The following is a 17,541-nucleotide window of genomic DNA, read 5'->3' on the forward strand; positions in this document are numbered from 1 at the left end:
ATCCTCTAAAGTTATTTTAAATTTATAATCCTGTAATTTCTGAAAAGGCTATTCAGTGTTCCAAATGATAATTTACTATTTCTTTTAACTTTGAATAAAAAATGGTCATCTCTTTTGACCATTTATTAAATGGAATATGGTTATTGACCTTATGTATTTGTGATAGTTTTTTTAAATATATTTTGGCTATTAAGCTTTTATCAGTTATTTTTTCCCTCTTCTGTTTCTGTCCCATTTTTACATTTCATTGGGCAAAACTTTTTTTAAAATATATTTATACGTATTCAGTGTGTCTCTAGTGATATCCTTTCCACAATAGTCAGAAGTTTATCTTCTTTCCACAGCTGTAATAAATATGCTATTCCATTTTCCTTGTAGTTTTTTTTTTTTTTTTTTAATGCATTTAACCATTTGAACAGGATTGTAGCCATTTGGTAGGAAGCAGTTCTTATTGTCCTTTACTGATAGGCAGGGGGCTACTCAGCCCTCCCAGCAACATATCTTAAATAGCAAATCCTCTCACCGTTGTTTCTTGCTTCTGATTGGTGATATTAAGTTCTTAAAAAGTGTGAATCATTTACAAATTCCCTACTTTGTTTGCTGAATCATGTAGTTTTGGTAATTATTTTTAAGAAATACTGTTCTAGCCAGTGCAATAAGAAAAGAAGTATAAATATTTGAAAGGAAGAGACAAAATTATGCTTATTGGGGTGATATGAAATACTTCTAGAAATCTGAGTTCAAGGACTTTTGAATTTGTTTGGCAAAAATTCATAGGATTCCTATATATAAATAATGGTTAGTCTGAACTTCTGACTTCCTTGTTAGGGTTACTGTTTCCATTTTTCACCCCCCATCAGTCTGTTCTGCATACCACTATCAGACTATTCTTTCTAAAATGCAAATCTGATCATGTCATTTAAATTTCGTTTAAAATCCTGCGGTAGTTTGTCCCTGGCCTTTAGGATTCAATTTAAACTCTTTAGCTCTGTGTCTAAGATCTTTTCCTTGACTTGAACTGCCTTTGCCTCTCTTTCTCTGTTAGACTGCTTTTCCCTCAGGACTCTGCATCCTTTTCCCCTGAAGTCATTCCAGGACCTCTTCAATCTGAATTAGATGCCCTTCTGCTGTGTGTGTCCATAGCACATTTCGCTATCATAGCATTTACCATGCTTGTTGATAATTGTGGATTTATTTGTCTCTTGCTGACTAGCTTGTCAAACCTTTCAAAGCAAAGTGTATCCTTATTTCTTTGTGTTCTAACACATTTCGTGGGACTTTTTACTCTTGGTTTTTTACTTTTTTGAAACAGGATTTTTTTAAGCTAGATACCATGCATTTTTGTACTTCATGATTTTAATAACTGGTTTAAAATTTTTAAATAAATGGATAAGGACAATGAAACAGAAAATGAGATAAAGATAAATAAAGCCAGGAATGAAGTTTAAGTGTACAAAAATATGTGCTTTACCAGTGCCTGTACTTATTAGTGGTGGGCCTTACAGTTGACTTTAAGCTTTCCAGAACTTGATGCAAAGTCAACATGATCAGTTATATAATTCACTATGTTCATAAGATAAAAGTAAATCCAGACTTCCAGGGAAGATGGCAGAGTAGAGAGCTCCAGGATTTGGTCTTACCACCAAAATAACTATTAAACAGGCAGGAATTGTCTGAAACAACTATTTTGAAACTCCAGGGGCCAGAAGAACACTGTACAGCATTCAGGGAAGAGTGGAAGGAAGAGACAGATAAATTATGGTAAAGAACTGTAAATTGCTCTCTCTGTGCGGTGGCTACTGGTTCCTATCCCCCACTCCCACAGCAGGCCGCTGCGGGGTTCATTCCCTGGCTAACTGCTTTTGACAGAAAGGGACATAAAAATGCTCATCCCAAGAACAGGGGTGGCCACAACTGGTCACTAATCACAGCTTTTGATTAGTGAGTTTGGGTAGCTAGTCGGCTCTGAGGACAGCTATTGTTTCACCCTTGCCTGGACAAAGGCACTGGACAGGGGTGGAGGTGGTGGAGATTTAATGATGCAGTGCTTCTACAGGGCTGCAGGAGACAGTTAGCTGAAGGGCTGCATTTGCTGGGCAGGCCAGGAAAGCTCAGCTTTGGGGAGGCATCAGAGAAGATGTTGGAGCCCTTCCTGACCCCTTCCACAGGGCACTTTGGAGTCAGTCAGCACGCCTTCATGGGTCTCTGGCCATGTTTTGGCTAGGAAAGACTGAATTGGGAAAGTCCTGTCCAGCGTGACCCTTCACCCAGAATTTGCCTGCCAGGCAAAAGCAGTGTGAAACAATGAAAGAAGTATAAAAAACTATAGAGATGGACAGTCTGGGACAAAGTCCTGCCGGTGTCAAATACCTGGGATCTGTCTCCTGGGAAACAGAGGGGACATCCAAACTCCTGTAAACAGGGGAACTCCAAATCAACCAAAAAGTAAAAGCCCAGGACAGGACACAAACAGACATTTGCACACCATTGTTCATAGCAGCATTATTCACAGTTGCCAAAAGGTGGAAGCAGCCAGTGTCCATCAAAAGATGAATGGATAAACAAAATGTGGTATGTACATACGATGGAATATTATTCATTTGTAAGAAGGAATGAAATCTTGATGCATGCAACAAATGGATGAACCTTGAGGACATTATGTTGAGTGAAATAAGCCAGACATAAAAGGATGAATATTATATGGCCCACTAATATGAAGTAAATATAATGTGCAAACTCTTGGAGTTAAAATCTAGAGTATAGGTTACCAGGAGATTGAATGATGTTAAAATCCAGAGTATGGGTTACCAGGAGGTTGAATGAGGGTAGAGAATGGGGAGCTGATGCTTAATTTGTACAGAATTTTTAATAAGGCTGATTGTAAATGGATAGAGGTAATGGTAGCACATTACTGTAAGTGTAATTAACAGTGCTGAATTATGGGTGTGGTTATGGTTGAAAAGGGCAGTTTAGGGTTGTGTATGTCACTAGAAGGAAAGCTAGAGGATGAAACATGGGAATGTACAACGTAGAATGTCCTTGTTGTGGATGAATGATGACTGTGGTTAATTAAAAAAGTATAAGAATGTTCTTACCTAGGAGGAAAAAAAAACCCAGGACAAGAAAGAAACCCAGAAAGACAGGGGAAAACACTGAACTCTGCATTCGTATTGGGGAAACCTTCCTAATAGAAAGCTAGGCTCAAGGAAATCTCTGTCTTATCATCAGCTGGTTACAAAACCAAGAAAAAGACATCCCAGGGAGTAAATCCCAGAGTTAACATTTTAAAATATTAAAATGTATAGTTCTGTGCAACAGGAGTACAAGATAAACAAAGAAACTGGAAATCATGGCACATCTAAAGGAAGAGGATAAAAATACAGAAGACACCAGTGAAGACGACCTGACACATACCAGACAAAGACTTTTAAAATGATCTTTAAAATGCTCAAGGAGATGAAGGAAAGTACAGAGAAAGAACCAAAGGATATCGGGAAAACAATGAATGAACAATATGAGATCTAAGTAAAGAGAAATTTTAAAAAGATGCCAAACAGGACCACTGGAATTGAAGACAATAACTGAAATGAAAAAATGCCTAGGAGGAGTTCAAAAGCAGATTGGAGGCAGAAGAAAGAATCAGTGAATTTTAAGACAAGACACTTGAAATGAGTCAGGCTGAGGAGCAGAAAGGAAAAAGAAATACTAAAAGTGAAAATAGCCTATGACAGCTATGGGACACCATTAAGTGCACCAATATATGCATTATTGGAGTCACAGAAAGAAAAGTCAAAGAAATAATGACAGAGAACTTTGCAAACTTAGCAAAAGTCATGACCATGCACAGCCAAAAAGCTCAGAGAAAACGCCAAGAAAAACATGAAGAAAAGTACACCCCATCATATACTGATTATGCATCAAATGCAGAGGACGAAGAGTTCTGAAAGCTGCCCCTCCCCCCCCAAAAAAAGAAAAGAATAAAAGGCAACATGTCACTTACAAGGGAGTCCCAATTAGATTGAGTGCTGATTTTTCATCAGAAACAAGGAGGCAGAGGGTTAAAATACTTAAAGTGCTGAAGGAAAACAACTGCCAGCCAAGAATTCTACATATGGCGAGACTTTTTCAAAAACGATGGAGAGATTTAGAAAATTTCAGATAAACAAAAGCTGAGCAAGTTCATCATCACTAGACTGGCCCTGCAAATAATGCTAAAGGAGGTTCTTCACACTGAAAAGACAGGACACTAGACAGTGGTTCAAAGCAGCATAAAGAAATAAAAAACCTGCAGTAAAGGTAACCATTTGTAATTATAAATGCCAATATTATTGTATTGTATTGTTTGGTATGTAACTCCATTTCTTACTTCCTACAGGTGCTAAAATGCAAGTGCATTAAAAGTAATATTAAATCTAGGTTTGTGGACATGCAATGTACAAAGAAATAAGTGGTAACAAGTACCAAAAACATGATGGAGGGACAGAGGGGTATGGGAAGGCTATATGTGCATGGTATTGAAGCTAAGTTAGAATCAAACCCAATATGATTGTTATATATTAAGGATGTTCAATTTTAACCCCATGGTAGCCACCAGGAAAATAGATGAAAAACATTTCCAGATAGAAGTAAGAAGGTACTCAATATGGTTCAACACAAGAAAGCAAATAAATATAAAAATAGGCTTAATGAAGTGAGGGACAGAGAAAGTATAAGACATACAAAGACTAAATAGCAAAATGGCAGAAGAGAGTCCTGAATCACCAGTAGTAGTGACTTTAAATCTAAATGGATTAAACTCTTCAGTTATAAGGCAGAGATTGCCAGAAAGGACTAAAAAAACACTATGCTATCTTTTAAGAGATTCACCTTAAATTCAAAGATAAAGTAGGTTGAGGGTGAAAGGATGGAAGAGAGAGCTGGAGTGGCTTTGCTTATAGATAAAATAAACTTTAAGTCAAAAGCATTTACGAGGGACAAACATTGTCATTATATACTGATAAATGGGACAATTCAATAGGAAGATGTGACAATTATAAATATTTATACACCTAACAGCAGAGCCCCAAGATATATGAAGCAATTACTAACAGATTTGAAGGGAGAAATTGATGTTTCTAACATTAAAAGTAGGAGATTTTAACATATCACTCTTAATGGATAGAACATGTAGTCAGAAAATCTAGACCTAACAGACATGTATAGAATACAGCATCCAAGGAAAAACAGAATACATATTCTCTAGTGCACATGGATCATTCTCCAGGATAGGCCATATGCTGGGTCACAGAACAAGTCTCAGTAAATTAAAAAATCTTGAAATCTTACTGTGTATATATTCTTGTCACAACAGAATGAAATCAATAATAGAGAAATGGAAAATTCACAAATACATGGAAATTAAATAATGTACTCTTAAACAACCAATCGGTTAAAGAGGAAATCAGACATGAACTTAGGAAATATCTTGAGGTGAATGAAAATGAAAGTATACCATACCAAAACTTATGGGATGCTGCAAAGGCAGTGCTGAGAAGGAAACCTGTAGTTCTAAATGTTTACTTTAAAAAGGAAGAAAGACTTCAAATCAGAGACCTAACCTCAAAACTGGAAGAACTAGGGAAAGAAGAGCAAACTAAACCCAAAGCAAGCAGAAGGAAGGAAATAACAAAGATTAGAGCAGAGATAAATGAAATAGAAAACAAACAAACAAAAAAATAGACAACAAAATCAAAAGTTGATTCCTTGAAAAGAGCAATAAAATCAACAAACCTTTAGCCTATCTGACAGAGAAGAAAAGAGAGGATTACAGCTAATGAAAATCGGAAATGTAAAGCAGGGCATTTCTACCAACCTGCTGAGTTAAAAAGGACTACAAGAAGATTCTGTGAACAATTGTACACCAATAAATTAGATACCCTAGATGAAATGGACAAATTATTAGAAACACACAAACAGCCTACATTGACTAAGAAGAAATAGAAAATCTCAACAAACCAATAACTAGTAAAGAGATTGAATAAGTAATCAAAAACCTCCAAAGTCCAGGACCAGATGTCCAAGACAAGGTAGCTTCACGTGGGGAATTCTACCAAACACTCCAAGAAGACTTAGCTCCAATTCTGCTCAAACTCTTCTAAAAACTTTGAAGAGGAGGGAACAATCCCTAACTTGTTCTACGGGGCCAACATATCCTCATATCAAAGCTGATAAAAATACCACAAGAATAGAAAACTACAGACCAATATCTCTTATGAATAAAGATACAAAAATCCTCAACAAATCACTTGCAAACTGAATCCAACAGCATATTAAAAGAATTATACTCCATGATCAAGTGAGAGTTATCCCTGGTGTGCAAGGTGTTGGTTCAACATAAGAAAATCAGTTAACATAATACACCACATTAACAGAGTGAAGGGAAAAAGCCACATTAAGTAGTCTTTGCCAATTTTATCTGTATCTCAGTTGATATAAAAAGGCATTTGACAAAATACAGCACCTTTCTTGATAAAAAACTTGGAACACCAGGAATAGAAGGAAACTTCTTCAACATAATATTGGGCATATATGAAAAGCCCATGGCTAATATCTTACTTACTGGTGAAAGACTGAATGCTTTCCCTCTGCAATCAGGAATACTACAAGGATGCCTAATGTCACCTCTGTTATTTAATCTTGTACTGGAAGTTCTTGCCAGAGTGATTAGGCAAGAAAAAGAAATAAAAGGCATCCAAATTGGAAAAGAAGTAAAATTTTCCCTATTTGCAGATGATATAATCCTATGTACAGAAAACCCTGAAAAATCCACAACAAAGCTCCTGGAGCTAATAAATGAATTCAGCAAAGTGGTGGGGTACAAGATCGGCATCCAAAAATCAGTAGTGTTTCTATACACAAGCAATGAACAATCGGAAGAAGAAACCAAGAAAAAAATCCATTCATAATAGTGATTAAAAGAATCAAATATCTAGGAATAAATCAAAACAAGGATGTTAAAGACTTCACAGAAAACTATGAAACATTGCTAAAAGAAATTAAAGGAGGCCCAAATAAATGGATGGATATTCCTAATTCATGGACTGGAAGACTAAATATCATAAAAATGTAATACTACCCAAAGCAATTTATAGATTCAATGCAATCCCAATCAAAATTCCAACAGCCCTCTGTACAGAAATGGAAAAGCAAGTCATCAAATTTCTATGGAAGGGTAAAGGAGCCCCAATAGCTGAAGCCATCTTGAAAAAAGAAGAATGAAGTTGGAAGTCTTACTTCCTGATTATAAACTTATTACAAAGCCACAGTAATCAAAACAGCATGGTACTTGCACAAGGACAGACATATAGACCAATGGAGTTAAATTGAGAGCTCAGAAATCAACCCTCACATTTATGGTCAACTGATTTTTGACAAGGTGAAAAAGACCACTCAATAGGGAAAGAATAGTCTCTTCAACAAATGGTGCTGGGAAAACTGAATCTCCATTTCTAAAAAAATAAAGGAGAAGGACCCTTGCCTCACACCCTATATAAAAATCAACTCAATATGGATCAAAGACCCCCGTGTCAGAGATAGAACTATCAAACTCCTATAAGAAAACGTAGGGAAGCATCTTTAGGACGTTGTGTTAGGCAATTGTTTCTTAGATTTTACACCCAAAGCACAAGCAACAAGAGAAAAAATGATAAGTGGGACCTTACCAAAATTAAAAACTTTTGTTCCTCAAAGGACTTTATCATGAAACTAAAACAACAACCTGCACAATGTGAAAAAATTTTTGGAAACCACGTATCTGATAAAGGATTGATATCCAGAATATATTTTAAAAATCCTTCAATGTCATGACAAAAAGACAACCCGGTTAAAAAAGGGGCAAAAGGGAAAAGAAGATGTCGGCATAGAGAGGAGTGGAAGACTGTTAGTCCCCCTGCAACAATTCGTAAACAACCAAAAAACTAATAACCTGGAATAACTGCAGAGAGACAAACATGACTGTCCACTCATCATACACCAACCTGAATTGGGAGGAATGCCCGAGATCGCAGCATAAAATCTGTAAGTAAAAACTGTGGACCTGCGCCAAGAGCCCCTCCCTCACGGAAGCCTCGCAGTGCTCTGAACAAGCGAGTGTACCTCAGCCCAGATCCAACTGGGGTTTTTAATGTTAACTGCTCAATACAGGCAGCAAATCCCCAACAAGCAGACAGAGGCTTTTGGTGACGAATGACCTTGGGACAGTTAGGGGACAAATCTGTCTCAGGATGGGGAGCCCAGAGGATCGGGTGCTATCTCTGGCTGACGGGTGAATCTGGGTGCTTTCTGTCCCTTTCTCTCTCTCTTAACCTGGGTGGCTTGGAGAAAGCCTCAGCTGTTTTCAGCCCACAGCGCTTTGCGATAAAGAAAGCCTCAGCCATTTTAAAATCGCAGCACTCTGACCAGCAAAGTCAGAGAAACAAAGAACTTATTGATATGCAAATGACCTTTCTGGAGGGGGCATAGCTTCCCAAGAGGAAAGGGAGGGGCCTAGCTCTTCTACTCCCTGCCTTACATTTGGAACCAGACCCCAGAGCCTGGGGGAGGAGAGCCGCGGACCACATTCCCTTACACCAGCCTATGACAGGGTGACAGGCTCATGTGCCAGGCAGAAAAGCACAGGGTGTGTCAATCCTCTAAGAAAAACCATCAGGGAAACCGGATACTGAATATTTCCTCCTTCTGTGACCTGAGCCTGCTCTCGTCTGGGAAAATGTGATTGGGGTGGCCGAGAAGGTCAGATACCTAGACAACAGAAAACTACAACCTACACTAAGAAAAATGAAGTTATGGCCCAGTCAAAGGAAAAAACTTACACTTCAAATGAGATACAGGAATTGAAATAACTAAGGCTAAATCAATTCAAAAAGTTTAGAGAAGATATGGCAAAAGAGATAAAGATAAGTGTTTATGAAAATACTGGGCATACATAAGGCAGAAATGGAAAGTTCAAAAAAACAACTAGCAGAAATCTATGGAAATGAAAAGCACAACACAAGAGATGAAAGACACAATGGAAACATACAACAGCAGATCTCAAGAGGCAGAAGAAAACACTCGGGAACTGAAGAACAAAACACCTGAAAGCCTACACGCAAAGGAGCAGATGGAGAAAAGAATGAAAAAACTATGAGCAATGTCTCCAGGAACTTAAGGACGAAACGAAATATAAGAATGTATGTATCATTGATGTCCCAGAAGGAGAAGAGAAGGGAAAAGGGGCAGAAGCAATAAGAGAGGAAATAATCAATGAAAATTTCCCATCTTTTATGAAAGACATAAAATTACAGATCCAAGAAGCGCAACATACTCCAAACAGAATAGATCTGAATAGGCCTACGCCAAGACACTTAATAATCAGATTATCAAACATCAAAGACAAAGAGAGAATCCTGAAAGCAGCAAGAGAAAAGCAATCCATCATATACAAAGGAAGCTTAATAAGACTATGTGCGGATCTCTCAGCAGAAACCATGGAAGCAAGAAGGAAGTGGTGTGATATATTTAAGATACTGAAAGAGAAAAACCACCAACCAATAATCCTATATACAGGAAAACTGTCCTTCAAATATGAGGGAGAGCTCAAAATATTTTCCAACAAACAGACAATGAGAGATTTTGTGAACAAGACACCTGCCCTACAGGAAATACTAAACGGAGCACTACAGAGTGACAGGAGAAGACAGGAGTGAGAGGTTTGGAACACAATTTTGGGAGATGGTAGCCCAGCAATGTAAGTACACTGAACAAAGATAACTACGAATATGGTTGAGAGAGGAAGGTTGGGAGCATGTAAGACACCAGAAGAAAGGAGGAAAGATAAAGACTGGGACTGTGTAACTCGGTGAAATATAGTGTGTTCAATAATTGTGATAAAATGTACAAATAACGTTCTTTCACGAGGGAGAACAAGCAAATATCAGCCTTGCAAGGTGTTAAAAATGGGGAGGAATGCAATCAACGTCATCTGGAGACTGTAACTAACAATCATTGTATTATGCTTCCTTTAATGTAACAATAGCAATATACCAAGGTAAATGCAGATAAGGGGGGGAGTTGGGGGAGGCTTGTGAGACACTTGACATTGGTGTTGTCTGACTCTTTATTCTACTTTGATTTAAGGTTATCTTTCCTTGTGTTGCTTCCTAACTGTCACTTTTTTTCCTTTCTTTTTTCTTTTTCTTTTGCCTCTGTACCTTCTTTAACTCTCCCTCCTGCCTTGTGGAAGAAATGTAGATGCCCTTCCATAGATGGTGGTGAAGGTGGTGAACACATAAATATGTGACTGTACAGGGAACCATCGATTGTTTACTTAGGATGGAATGTATGGTGTGTGAACAAAACCATCTTAAAAAAAAAAGTCGGTTGATGACGAAACCTTGAGGGCAATATACTGAGTGAAATAAGCCAGACACAAGGACAAATAATCCAGGGTCTCACTGATAGGAGCTAATTATAATATGTAAACTCATAGACATGAAATATAAGGTACCAAGATATAGGACGAGCTAAAGAATGGGGAGCAGTTACTTACTATGAGCAGAATGTTCAATTAGGATGAACTTAAGTGTTTGGAAATGAACAGAGGTGTCGGTAGCAAGATGCGAGAATAACTAACAGTGCTGAATGGTGCATGAAAGTGGTGGAAAGGGGAAGCTCAGAGTCATATATGTCACCAGAAGGAAAGTTGGAGGTCAAAAGATGGGAATGTATAAAACTGAATCCTGTGGTGGGCAATGTCCGTGATTGACTCTACAAATATTAGAAATCTTGTCCATGAACCAGAACAAATGTATGACAGTACAACTAGAAGTTAATAACAGAGGGGCATGTAGGGAAAATATATATACCTATTGCAAACTATATACTACAGTTAGTAGTATTTAAATGTTCTTTCATAAACAGTAAACAAATGTACTATACCAATACTACAAGTCAGTGATGGAGGGGGTTGGTTAGAGATATGGGAGGATTCAAGTTTCCTTTTCTTTCTTTTTTTTTTTTTTTCTTTCGTCTTTCACTTTATTTCTTGTCTGGAGTAATGAAAAGGTTCTAAAAATTGAACAAAAATTAAGTGTCGTGATGGATGCACAACTGTATGAGGGTACCCGGGGCAACTGATTGCACACTTTGGATCTTTGGATAATTATATGGTATGTGAACAATCTCAATAAAAATTAAAAAAAAAAAGGGCAAAAGACTTCTGGGAAAACTTCCCAAGGCAATGCTTCTAAATAGGAACTCACAAAAAGAAGCACAAAAATTTCCCAGAGTTGTTTGTAAAAGTGAAGAATTTTAAACAACCTGAAAGTCTAAAAGAGAATTGTTTAAGTAAATTATGGTAAATATTCATGCTGGGATGTGACACAGCCATTTTAAAAAGGAATTTAAAGTTTGTAATAACTTAGAAGTGTTACTACAGGGTACAAACTCTATGTGTGGTATGATCATAACCTTTTAAAAATACATTTAAAAAAACAAAGACCTGGGAGAACCTAAGATGGTGGCTAGGAAAGACAGGGCAGAAAAACACCTCCATGAAAAACACTAGATAAAAGCCAGAAAGTGACCCAGAGCACCAGTTCCAGTGATGCACTAGCTGGACCAGGTCTGCTAAATCCACAGGGACTGTGCACTTGGTGAAACCAGGAGTCTGCATTCTGAAATGAGTGAATAAGCCTGCTGAATATCTGGCAGCCGCGCTGCAGTGTGGGAAAACTGTGGGTTGGCATTTGGAGGCAGACTAGTTCTTTTTTAAAAAAACCCAAAAGCAACTGCAGATACGGCAGCAGATACACAGTGAAACACTACAGGAACGGGCTGTGCGAGCACCTCAGTATCTGGCGTGGAAGATAGCCTTTCGTGTACCCGCTGCTAATTGTCTCAGAGCAAGGAAGACAGAGGTGAGCCAAAAGGGGAAAATAACCACACCCCTTGCAGCCATCTTCTTGGCGGGCTGGGAACACTCCTGCCCATGCCGGCGCCACAGCCCAGAGCCATGCCAAAAAACCCAGTGTGACAGGAAGTGTTTCCAGCAACACACGCACAAACCACAAGATCGGGCATGGACAATAGCCTTTTGCGCACCCACAGCTAATTGTCCCAGAGCTGGGAAGGCAGAGCGAAAAGGGGGAAATTAACACGTCCCATACAGCCATCCTTACAGTAGGCTGGGAATGCATCTACACGGCCCGGAAGCCCAGAACTTCCCTTGAGGGGTGGCGCACACCTGTGACGTAGCAGAACCTTCCTTCAGCAGAGGCCCTAGAAGGGCATGGCTTGAAAGAGGGACCCACTTAGAAATCCCAGGGACCATATGCCAATATCAAGGACTTGTGGGTCAGTGGCAGAGACAATCTGTGACAAGACTGAAATGAAGGTTTAGACTCTTGCAATAGCCTTAAATCTTCAGGAACACCTGGGAGGTTTGATTATGAAAGCTTCCCTCCCTCCCTGTGCTTGTCTGAATGTATTATGTCCCCCAGAAAAAGCCATATTCTTTGATGCAATCTTGTGGGGCAGACATATTAGTGGGAATTAAGTTGTAACGTTTGGATTAGGTTGTTTGCATGGAAATGCGCCCCACCCAACTGTAGGTGATAACTCTGATGAGATACTTTCCATGGAGGTGTGGCCCGAGCCATTCAGGGTGGGCCTTGATCAGTGGAGCCATATAAATGAGCTGACACACAGAAGGAACTCAGTGCAGCTGAGAGTGACATTTTGAGGAGGAGCTACAGGCCAAGAGGGACACTTTGAAGAAAGCAGAGGAGCTGCAAATGAGAGACAGTTTGAAGACAGCCGTTGAAAGCAGACTCTTGCTCTGGAGAAGTTAATAGAGGACAAATACAAGTGCAACGAAGAGTGACATTTTGAGAAACTGCAGCCTAGAGAGGAACGTCCTGGGAGAAAGCCATTTTGAAACCAGAACTTTGGGGCAGATGCCAGCCACGTGCCTTCCCAGCTAACAGAGGTTTTCCGGACACCATTGGCCATCCTCCAGTGAAGGTACTCGATTGCTGATGTGTTACCTTGGACACTTTATGGCCTTAAGACTGTAACTGTGTAACCAAATAAACCCCCTTTATAAATGCCAATCCATTTCTTGTGTTTTGCATTCCGGCAGCATTAGCAAACTAGAACACTCCCTAACCGCTTAGATACACGCCCACCTTCAGGGTGGACAGCACCAACAACACAGCAAACTTGTGCACCAATTGGACCCCACAAGAATCAGACCCCCACACACCACAAAGACAAAGTTGGGGAGAACAGACTTGAGGGATATAGGTGACTTGCGGACTCCATCTGCTGGTTAGTTAGAGAAAGTGTCCGCCACCAAGCTGTAGATCTGACAAATTAGAGATTAGGCTTTGACTAATCCTACATATCCTAAAAAAACCTATCAAGTAAAGCAAATGCCAAGAGGCCAAAAACAACAGAAAATTTTAAAGCATATGAAAAAAACAGATGATATGGATACCCTAAACCCAAACACCCAAATCAGAAGATCAGAGGAGAGACAGTACTTGGAGCAATTAATCAAAGAACTAAAGACAAACGAGAGCATGGCGCAGAATATAAAGGACGTGAAGAAGAACATGGTGCAGGACATAAAGGACATGAAGATCCTAGAAGAGCATAAAGAAGAAATTGCAAGAGTACATAAAAAAATAGATGTTCTTATGGAAATAAAAGAAACTGTTGACCAAATTAAAAAGATTCTGGATACTCAGTATAAGACTAGAGAAAGCTGAACAATGAATCAGCGACCTCGAGGACCACAGAATGGAAAATGAAAGGACAAAAGAAAGAATGGGGAAAAAATAAAAAAAATCAAAATGGACCTCAGGGACATGATAAATAAAATAAAATGTCCAAATATAAGACTCATTGGTGTCCCAGAAGGGGAAGAGAAGGGTAAAGGTCTAGAAAGAGTATTCAAAGAAATTGTTGGGGAAAACTTCCCAAACCTATACAGTATAAATACACAAAGCATGAATGCCCAGCCAACTCCAAATAGAATAAATCCAAATAAACCCACTCCAAGACATATTCTGATCAGACTGTCAAATACCGAAGAGAAGGAGCAAGTTCTGAAAGCAGCAAGAGAAAAACAATTCACCACATACAAAGGAAACAACATAAGACTAAGTAGTGACTACTCAGCGGCCACCATGGAGGCGAGAGGGCAGTGGCATGACATATTTAAAATTCTGAGAGAGAAAAATTTCCAACCAAGAATACTTTATCCAGCAAAACTCTCCTTCAAATTTGAGGGAGAGCTTAAACTTTTCACAGACAAACAAATGCTGAGAGATTTTGCTAATGAAAGACCTGCCCTACTTCAGATACTAAAGGGAGCCCTACAGACAGAGAAACAAAGAAAGGAGAGAGAGATATGGTGAAAGGTTCAGTATGAAGAGATTCAATACTGGTTCATTAAAGGACATTAAGAGAGAGAGGGAAAAAATATATCTGACAAACATAAACCAAATGATAGGATGGCTGATCCAAGAAATGCCTTCACAGTAATAACGTTGAATGTAAATGGATTAAACTCCCCCGTTAAAAGATATAGATTAGCAGAATGTATCAAAAATATGAACCATCAATATGTTGCATACAAGAGACTCATCTTAGACACAGGGACACAAAGAAATTGAAAGTGAAAGGATGGAAAAAATATTTCATGCAAGCTACAGCCAAAAGAAAGCAGGAGTAGCAATATTAATCTCAGATAAAATAGACTTTAAATGCAAGGATGTTACGAGAGACAAAGAAGGCCACTACATACTAATAAAAGGGGCAATTCAACAAGAAATAGCAATCATAAATGTTTATGCACCCAGTCAAGGTGCCACAAAATATATGAGACAGACACTGACAAAACTAAAGGAAGCAATTGATGTTTCCACAATAATTGTGGGAGACTTCAACACATCAATCTCTCCTATCAATAGATCAACCAGACAGAAGACCAATAAGGAAACTGAAAACTAAACAATCTGATAAATGAATTTGATTTAACAGACATATGCAGAACATTACATCCCAAATCACCAGGATACACATTCTTCTCTAGTGATCACGGAACTTTCTCCAGAATAGACCATCAACTGGGACATAAAACAAGCCTCAATAAATTAAAAAAAAAAAAAAATTGATATTATTCAAAGCACATTCTCTGATCACAATGGAATACAATCAGAAGTCAATAACCACCAGAGACTTAGAAAATTCACAAACACATGGAGGTTAAACAACACACTCCTAAAATAAATGTTTTATAATGTAGAATGTAGGGGAACTAGTGATACAGAGGTATTAATGAAGGGGAAACGATAACCCAGTAAGAACAGATAAGCTATCATGGATAAATTTAATGTTCTGGGAATGCCCAGGAATGACTATGGTTTGTTAATTTCTTATGGGTATAGTAGGAACAAGTTCACAGAAGTGTTGCTATAGAGGTTATTTTCTTGGGTAGAGTAGGAACATGTTGGAAGTAAAGGGGTTATTTTAAGTTAGTTGTCTTTTTCTTACTCCCTTGTAATGGGTTGTTTGAAATGTTTTTTTATTATAGAACTTAAAAATTTTTTATATAGTTAATTAAAAAAAAATGAAAAAAATATGCAGACCCCCCTTGAGGATGTGATGAAGAATGCAGGGGTATTGGGCTTCCCCACCTTGATGGTTGCTGATGTGCTCACAGACATAGGGGACTGGTGGTTTGATGGGCTGAGCCCTCTACCACGGGACTTGCCCTTGGGAAGACTGTTGCTGCAAAGGAGAGGCTAGGCCTCCCTATAATTGTGCCTAAGAGCCTCCTCCCGAATGCCTCTTTGTTGCTCAGATGTGGCTCTCTCTCTCTAGCTAAGCCACCTTGGCAGGTGAAATCACTGCCCTCCCCCCTACGTGGGATCTGACACCTAGGGGAGTGGATCTCCCTGGCAACATGGAATATGACTCCCGTGGAGGAGTCTAGACCCAGCATCATGGGATGGAGAACATCTTCTTGACCAAAAGGGGGATGTGAAAAGAAATAAATAAGCTTCAGTGGCAGAGAGATTCCAAAAGGAGCTGAGAGGTCACTCTGGTGGGCATTCTTACGCACAATATAGATAACACTTTTTAGGTTCTAATGAATTGGAATGAGGGCTAGCAGCAAATGCCTGAAACTATCAAACTACAACCCAGGACCCATGAATCTTGTAGATGATTGTATAGAAATGCAGCTTATGAGGGCTGACAATGTGATTGGGAAAGTCATGTGGACCACACTCCCCTTTGTCCAGTTTATGGATGGATGAGTAGAAAAATGGGGGAGAGGGGCGGGTGCAGGGTTCTTTTTCACTTTAATTTTTATTCTTATTATTTTTGTGTGTGTGGTAATGAAAATGTCAAAAATGAATTTTGGTGATGAATGCACAACTACATAATGGTACTGTAAACAATTGAATGTATGCTTTGTTTTGTATGACTGCATGGTATGTGAATATATCTCAATAAAAATGAATTAAAAAAAAAAAAAAAAAGACCTGGAGGAAATATGTATGCTAAAATGGTTAATAGGGTTTCTGTTTGGGTGATGAGACTTTACTTATAGTCTTTTAATTTCTTCATTTTCTTAACTTACTTTAATGAGCATTTGTTACACTGATAATGGAAAAATAAATGTTTTGATTCTAGAAATTTATCGTCACCCTTCATTTCCTTGCAAACATATTCCTCTACTCTCTGGTACCCTTGACCACTTATCCTTTCAGATGTACTGATGAATAATCACATTCTCTAAATTATAGTTTGGGGACTTTCATTTCGTTAAATTTATATGGCAACTTGACACCTTTACTCTGTCATCATTTTATCCTGAAGCAGAGAAGAATCTTTTGCCCAAACAATCCTGGCAATTCACCTCATCAAGAAGGGAGGCACACACGTCCCCCACCAAAAGGAAGCTCAGTCAGAGTACTGAGATATAAGGAACTGAGGAGAAAAAACAAGGTTTGGTTTACTACTTATACTCCATTTTTAGATTTACATTCAGACAGGCAGAATTCTTGGACTCTGGATATGAGTCTTCAAGTTCTGTCCTTAATGGATTGGTTCATTTTTGTGATGACTGATAAAAGAGACTGGGGAAAAAAGGCACATAGTTTGCCACAATACTCAAATTTTCTGTGACCTTCTAGAATTCAGTTCAGTATTCTCTGCATCACAGAAATACATTAATTATGCAGCTACTTTCTAAACTCCGGCTACTTGCAGTTGTTTGGCTACTGTGACGTATTCCGAGGGTGCTTGTAAAGCTGAGAGAGAGAGACAGGTGTAGTGCCCATTGTTTACCATCGAGTTCAGTCTCTTACCCTTGCTTTTTGCAGCATTGGAGTTATTGAGAGCCTCTCTACTCCATTTTACAAAGGTCTTCTCTCAAAACCCATTTGTTCCATATTTTTATAGCAACAAGAGATCTAAAACCAATCATTAGGAATCTAGAGATTGGTA

At 38.6% G+C, this 17,541-nt stretch overlaps 1 protein-coding gene across 10 annotated transcripts in view; it reads left to right on the plus strand.

Annotated features, from left to right (window-relative positions):
* The window catches only part of SYNRG (synergin gamma), a 128,516-nt gene that overhangs the window by 88,371 nt on the left and 22,604 nt on the right, over nucleotides 1–17,541 (plus strand). The window lies entirely within an intron of this gene.

This window comes from Choloepus didactylus, chromosome 18 (assembly GCF_015220235.1).
Source record: "Choloepus didactylus isolate mChoDid1 chromosome 18, mChoDid1.pri, whole genome shotgun sequence".
NCBI classification, from domain to species: domain Eukaryota; kingdom Metazoa; phylum Chordata; class Mammalia; order Pilosa; family Megalonychidae; genus Choloepus; species Choloepus didactylus.